Source organism: Solanum pennellii, chromosome 10, assembly GCF_001406875.1.
Source record: "Solanum pennellii chromosome 10, SPENNV200".
NCBI lineage: Eukaryota > Viridiplantae > Streptophyta > Magnoliopsida > Solanales > Solanaceae > Solanum > Solanum pennellii.
In genome coordinates, this window is record NC_028646.1 from 57,323,218 (window position 1) to 57,330,997 (window position 7,780).

A 7,780-nucleotide genomic window follows, 5' to 3' on the forward strand; every position below is an offset into this window, starting at 1 on the left:
TGCAATTTAAAGGTAAGTGCAATATAAAGATAAGTTGTATGAAAACATGTTGTAAGCTTTAAATATATACAAGGATACAATTAACTCTGACATGTATGTAAAAATAGAAATAATTGATGTATATAAAACTACAATAACTTCTGTGGGAGTTTCTCTAACCGACAATCATCACTTAAGAGCTACAGTGATAATAAAGCAATCCACCTCACGTTGCCAGCGCATTCTATACCCAACCAAAGGTATAAGACATGAACTGCCTAATGGATCCACTAGTCTAATGTGAAAAGGGTTTATATAACAAGAATGAACCTTTTCTATCCATGGCTGCTACATGGTTTATGGGGGTTGTGAGCTATATGAACTCTTCCCCATATCGGTGTTCAATACTACTCCCAAAAATATGTTAGCTCTTATGCTTTAAAAACATAATGCTTTTTTGGTTTTGAGATTAGTGCTAAAAATACTTAGCTAAGAGCTATCTTGAAAATCATAGTTTCCCTGCTTGCTTCTTTTATAAATCTATAGGTCTTTTCTGAAAACATGCCCTAAGGCTCCTTGAAAATTAAAGTTTTCTTACTAGTTAAATGTTAAAATATTTTAAGTCTCTATGGAAATACTTAGTCCCCTTATACCTTTGAAGAAAATAACTTCAGTATAATCTTTACTTAGATTGTTTATTGAAACATGAGTCTTAAAACAAAGTTAAAATGTTTAAATATGACTCTTGAAAACCTTTAAGAACTTTACTTTAACTTACTTCATAGCTTTAGACTTGACTTCTTAACTTCCTTGAATTTGATCTTAAATTTTCTTGAATTGAATTATCGATTCAAAGTTCATGATATCATATATATATGGATGACTTCATAATGTTAAGATGTACCTTAAAGTGTTGGAATCAACTAGAAGTGTGGGTACATCACTTGGGAACTAGTACGAAAAGATGCGAAAGAACGGGGTCCCCAGGCGTTGGTGGTGCTCTGAGAGGCGTGGAGCGCTAATGCCTGACGGACAGAGTCTATTCTGAGGGGCTCCTAGTGCGGCGTACCAGAGACTAACGGACAGAGACTGCTTTAAGGGGCTCTGGTTGTCGCGGCAGTCATGGTTTGTCAAACGGCTGTTTCGACTTTTCTTGTCTACTTTTTCATCTTTATATCCTCTAAACTTCCATGGAACTCACCCCAATACTTAGGATCACTAATAAGCTCAATAACCAATATATTATACTCGAAAAACAACCCGGAAGCACAAATCCAATACTCTAAAAGACAATACAACTCAACCAACAAGAATTTAACCATTGTTCTTCAAGAACTTCAATGTTCATCATTCAATTTATTCAAAATATATCTGAATTAAACAAATTGGTGTGTGGGTGAACTATACCAACAAAGAAATATGTCACATACCTTAATAGGTATCGCCCCCGACGAATTCCACTCGATGATCTTGGCGTTCTTGATGAATTCTTGACCTTTCTCCCTTGTCATTATTCTCTTCTCTTTTCTCAAGCCCTAAGCGTGAATTAATTTTTTTAAAACTCACTTAAGGCTTGGTTTTACCCCTAATAACAAGTTAGGAAATAGTTGGGTTAAATGACAAGCTTACCCTTACCGAAATCCCGATTGAGACATTCCTCAATCCAACAACCCAACTTACGATAGGCATATCTTCCTCATTCAATATCGAAAATGTGCAAACTCAACAACTTTGGAAAGATATATTCAAGGTATTTCCAACCATATAATGAACTGAATCTAACTCATCCTGAGCTAGAAGTTATGACCGTTTGAAAATGATCAAAAACTCACATTCTTGACTTAGGAAATTTTCCATATTTTTCCTGTACTTTCAAAAATGATAAATTTTACTTTCTTAGCAATTTCTTGTCTATTAAGAGTTATGAGATGTTACAATATATACCCCTTGGGAACATTCGTCCTCGAATGAGATTTCTTTCACTATGCTAAGTATAGTAACATCAAGTTCAACACTTAACAACCCAAAAGTAAACAACATCATGCCTACTCATAGTTTGTAAAGTACTAAGAAGATAATTACTAAATTGATCTGCATTTTCTCCGGATTCAAAGAGATGTGGATATCTCTTTTTCACATCCTCTTCAGCTTCCCAAGTCGCTTCTTCAATAAATTGGTTCCTCCAAAGGACCTAGACTAACGCAACTTCCTTTGTCCTCAACTTGCAAACTTGGTGATCTAAAATCTGAACTAGAATCTGTTCATAGGAAAAGTTATCCTTAATCCCAACATTCTCAGTCGGCGTAATCAATGAAGGATCACCCATGCACTTCTTCAACATGGAGATATGAAATACCAAATGAACCGCAGTTGACTCTTGTGGTAGCTCCAACTTATAAGCTACATTGTCAATTCTTAGATATTCTATAAGGTCTAATATACCGAGGACTAAGTTTTCCCTTTTTAATAAACCTCATAACACCCCTCATGATGCATCACAGTACACCACAAAACCTTGAGTACCCTCTTATAAAGTCAAAATAGGAGTCATAGTCAACCTCTTTTTCAAATCCTGAAAGCTTTTCTCACAAGCTTCAGACCATTGAAACTTAACTATTTTCTGAGTCAGCTTGGTAAAAGGAGACGAAATAGATGAAAACCCCTAAACAAACCTTCTATAGAAGCCAGCCAAACCCAAGAAACTCCTAATATCAGTTGGAGATGTAGGTCTAGGACAACTCTGAATTGGTTCTATCTTTTGGGTGTTCACCCTAATTCCATCACCGAAAATTATATGTCCCAAGAATGCCAAAGACTTAATCCAAAACTCACACTTGGAGAACTTGGCATATAACTTCTTTTCTTTCAAAGTTTGAAGAACTATCCCTAGGTGACTAGCACGATCTTCTTAATTACTTGAATATATTAGTATGTCATCAATGAAGACTATAACAAACACATCTAAATAGGGTTTGTAGACTCTGATCATGATATCCATGAATGTGACACCGCATAGGTCAATCCAAATGACATGACCAAAAACTCATAATGCCCATATTTGGTTCTAAAAGTTGTCTTTGGAATATAACATTCTCTAACATTCAACTGATGGTATCCTTATCTGAGATCAATTTTCGAGAAGCAGAAAGCATCAGGAAGCTGGTCGAAAAGATCATCTGTCCTTGGAAGAGGATACTTATTCTTGAAGGTCAACTTATTCAATTGGCGTTCATCTATACACATCCTAAGGGAACCATCTTTCTTTCTCACAAACAAGACCAGAGGCCTCCAAGAAGAGACACTTGGTCGAAACATTTATCTATCATATCTTATAGCTGTTCTTTCAACTCTTTTAACTCTGCAGTTCCATTCTATATGGCGGAATAGAGATAGGATGAGTATCTGGAAGATGATCTATGCCGAAGTCTATATCTCTCAGAGGAGGGACTTCGGTTGATTATCTGGAAAGACTTTTGGAAGCTTTTTCTTTACTGGAATTAACTTAATAGGAGGTATCTCAACACTAGAGTATTAACTCGGACTAAGTTATATACACACCCCTTAGAAACTAACTTCCCTACCTTTAGATCGAAATGATTCGACCCTTAAGAACTGCTGAACTTCTTTTCTACTCTAAGACTGACTCATTTGGAAACTGAAACTTGACTTCGAGTTCTACAATAAACTGAGTTAGAGTCAGTCCTTACAAAGAATGACATCAAAGTCTATCATGTCTAACTCAATTAAATCATCCATGGTACTCTTGTGATTGATAGAAATATGACAATCACGATTGACTCTTTCTGCTGGAATAAGCTCTCCAACAAGGGTAGAAACATTGAGTGGCTCACTAAGTTGCTCAGGAATAACATCAACGTTCATAGCAACATATGGAATTCTAAAATATAAACTCGCTCCTGGTCTAGCAATGCATAAACAATAAATACAAAGACTTTAATCATACCAGTGACAACGTCTAGCGAATTCTCATGTTCTTGGCGATTGTTGAAAGCATACAAGTGTTTTGCTCCCCACCATCATAAGAAGTAGCTCCCCTAGGTTCAACCCTGTCTGGTGGAGCAACTTACAAAAACTGAGCTCTGTTTCCACTACATCCTTGCTCGTTTTTTGGACACTCTCTCATGAAATTCTCGGTTCGACCATACTCGAAGCACCTGTGGGTCCCTAACGACAAACACGGGAATGATTTCTACCACACTTGGCGTAGGCAAGAGTCTTACTACCTCCTTGAGCCACATACCCTGTGAATATGCAGGCTTAGCTCGATAGCTCTGATCATGATTCTCAATTTTGTCTTTGGACGCAGGTGCACTAGAAGATGATGGTGCATTCCTCTTTTGTTTCTGAAATTGTTGCCTATTCAAGCCACATTTCTGCTATCCAGAGTCATTTTAAGTCTTGGATTTATTGTTTCTGTATACTTCTCGGTCCTTTAGCTTTTCCTCCTCTACCAGCTCTACATAGATCATCAACCTCTAAATGTCCATGTCTCAAATAAGCATTGCAGCCCATCTTTGCTTGAAGAGCGACACAATCAAAGAACGAACAAACTCATGTTACTCGTCATGTCCTTAACCATCTCTGGAGCATAACAAGATAATTGGGTCAACTTCAACCCATACTCATGCACATTGAGCAAGTCTTGCTTAAGGGTGAGGAACTCACGTACCTTGGCTTCTCTAAATTCTCAATGAAAGAAGCGCACCAATAAGGCCTACTCAATACAAGCCCAACTCGGATTTGGTACATCCTCATCCCTACTCTTTTTCACTAATCAAACCAATTTCTAGCAATGCCCTTGCGTTGATAAGCAGCTAGTTCAACTCTCTCAGTGTCAGCAACATGGATCACCTCGAATACCTTGTTTAGTTCCTTAGTGCAGTTCTGCAGGTCCTTAGTAGTGCTCGAACCAGTAATCCTCAAGAATTTCCGAATCTTCAAAGTGACATCCCCTTCTCAACGAGCTCCTCTTTGTTGACCAACCTGGTTAGTCAAAGCTTGGCTTAGCACCCTAATAGCCTCACAGAACTCCACGTTGGTAACCTCACCTTGAGGTTGCACTTCAAGTGCATGGGGTAACTCTTATTCCAGAGGTTCAATGTTCCTCCTAGCTGGACGACCTCTTAATGCTCTTCGTGGAGGCATGGTTATCGGAAACACACTCAAACAAGAATTAGGGAGAGACATTTAGAAATAAAATCTAACACCCGAAAAGGAATATGAAAGAAGTGAGGAATTATGAAAAGTTGTAGTCTTCTAATCATAGATATGGCGCGCTTCACACCGATGACTAAGACTCTACAGACACAGCTTCGTAGACTCACTATGACTCTTGAACTCTCTACTCTAATACCAAGTTTATCATACCGCGAGCCTACACCCTGAATGTGGCCGACACCCAATGACCATTGCTGGCCTTGAGCGAACCCTTGAGCTGCCTTATTTAACTCAGCGGAAGACATAAACATAAGATAATAGTCTAGAAATAGCTTTAAAGATAATAAATGTCCAAAGTGGCAACCAAAGTCTTAGTCGATTAAAAGTGAAAGGAATGTACGAGTACACGAATTGGGATGATAGCAACACTTACGCTTTAAAAGAAGTAACAAGGTACACTTACCTTGACTCTACTTAACTCATTGATAACTAACTCATGAAAAGTTTTCTGAAAACATGTTGTAAACTTTGAATGTATACAACGATAAAATTGACTCTGAGATGTATGCAAAAATACAAATAAATTCGTGTGTATAAAAATACAAAAACTTCTGTGGGAGTTTCTCTAACCAACAACCATCACTTAAGTGCAAAAGTTATGACACAACGATTTACCTCACGCTGCCAGCGCATCCTACACCCGGTCAAAGGTATAAGACCTAAATTTCCTAATTGAGCTACTAGTCTACAGTTAAAAGGGTTTATCTAAAAAGTATGAACCTTTTTTACCCGTGTTGGTTACATGGTTTATTGGGGCTGTGAGTTGACTAAACTCTCCCTCATATCGGTGCTCAATATTACTCCCAAAAATATATTGGCTCTTGTTTTTTTTAAAAAACAACTTATTTTGTGGTTTTGAGAGTAATGCTCAAAATACTTAGCTTAAAGCTATCTTGGAAATTATAATTTCCCTGTTTGCTTCTTTTAAAAAGCTATAGGTCTTTTATGAAAACATGCCCTAAGGCTCCCTGGAAATCAAAGTTTCCTTACTCGTTAAATTTTTGAACATTTTAAGTCTCTACGAGACTAACTAGTCCCCTTATACCTTTCAAGAAAAGAACTTCAACTTACTCTTTACTAATCTTGTAAATTGAGTCTTAAAACAAACTTAAAATGTTTAAACAAGACTCTTGAAAATCTTTAAGAACTTTACTTTAACTTACTTCTTAGCTTTAGACTTGACTTCTTAACTTTCGTGACTTTGAGCTTAACTTTCCTTGAATTAAATTATGGATTAAAGGTTCGTGATGTAATGTTTATGGCTGATTTGATCATGTATAGATGTACCTTAGAGTGTTGGAATCAACTAAGAAGTGTTGATACATCACTCGGGAACTAGTAGGAAAAGATTGGGAAAGAACTGGTTCTCGAGGCGTCCTTGGCGCTTTGACAGATGTGGAGCGCCAGAACCTAAAGGAATTAGTCGATCCTTTTGGTCTCTTGCTTGTGCGGAGAGACAGAGTTTGATGAACAGAGATTGTTCTGAGGGGCTCTGGTTGGCGCGGCTCCCCAGGGTCTGTCATATTGGGCGTTTCATTTTTCTTCTCCATTTTTCATCTCTAAATCCTCTAAACTTCCATGGATCTCACCCCAATCATTTAGGATTACTAATAGCCTCAGTAACCAATATATTAGACTCGAAAAACTACTTGAAAACACGAATCCAATCAACTAAAACCATACTACAACTCAACCAACAAGAATTTAATCATTGTTCATCAAGGAATTCAATGTTCATCATTCAATCTATTCTAACTTCGCTGAATTATGCAAATCGGTGTGTTGATGAACTAAACCAACACAAAAATATCTAACATACCTTAATAGGGACCACCCCCGACAAATTCCACTTGACGATCTTGGCGTTCTTGTTGAATTCTTGACCTTTCTCACATCTCCTTCTTCTCTTCTCTTTTCTCCCAAGCCTAAGCGTGAATAATTTGTTCAAAACTAACTTAAGGATTGGTTTTAATCCTAATAAACCTTTGAAATAATTAAGAAATAGTTTGGTGATACGACAAGCTTACCCTTACCAAAATCCAGATTGGGACCTTCCTCAATCCAACAACCCAACGTACAATAGGCATATCTCCCTCATACGATATCGAAAATGCACTAACTCGATGGCGTTGGAAAGATATCTAAAAGGCTTTCCATACATATAATGAAATAAATTTAATTCATCCTGAGCTAGAAGTTATGGTCGTTTGATAATGACCAAATACTTACTTTCTTGACTTACGAAGTTTTCCAAATTTTTTCTATTCTTTCAGAAAATGATAAATTTTAGTTTCTTAGCAATTTCTAGGCGATTACGAGTTATGAGATGTTATATTGTTGATGATTGATTTTGGGGATCCGCGGTAGATGTGATTGTAGTTGGGCTAAGGATGGATGTGATTGTGGATAGAAAACAGTAATGATTGACTCAATGGTTGTAATTCTGGGGGTCATAGAGAGGTGTCACATCAACTTGTCTATGTTTCTCCTTTATATATCTATGTCTATCTCTCTCTCTCTCTCTCTCTCTCTCTCTATATATATATATATATATATATATATA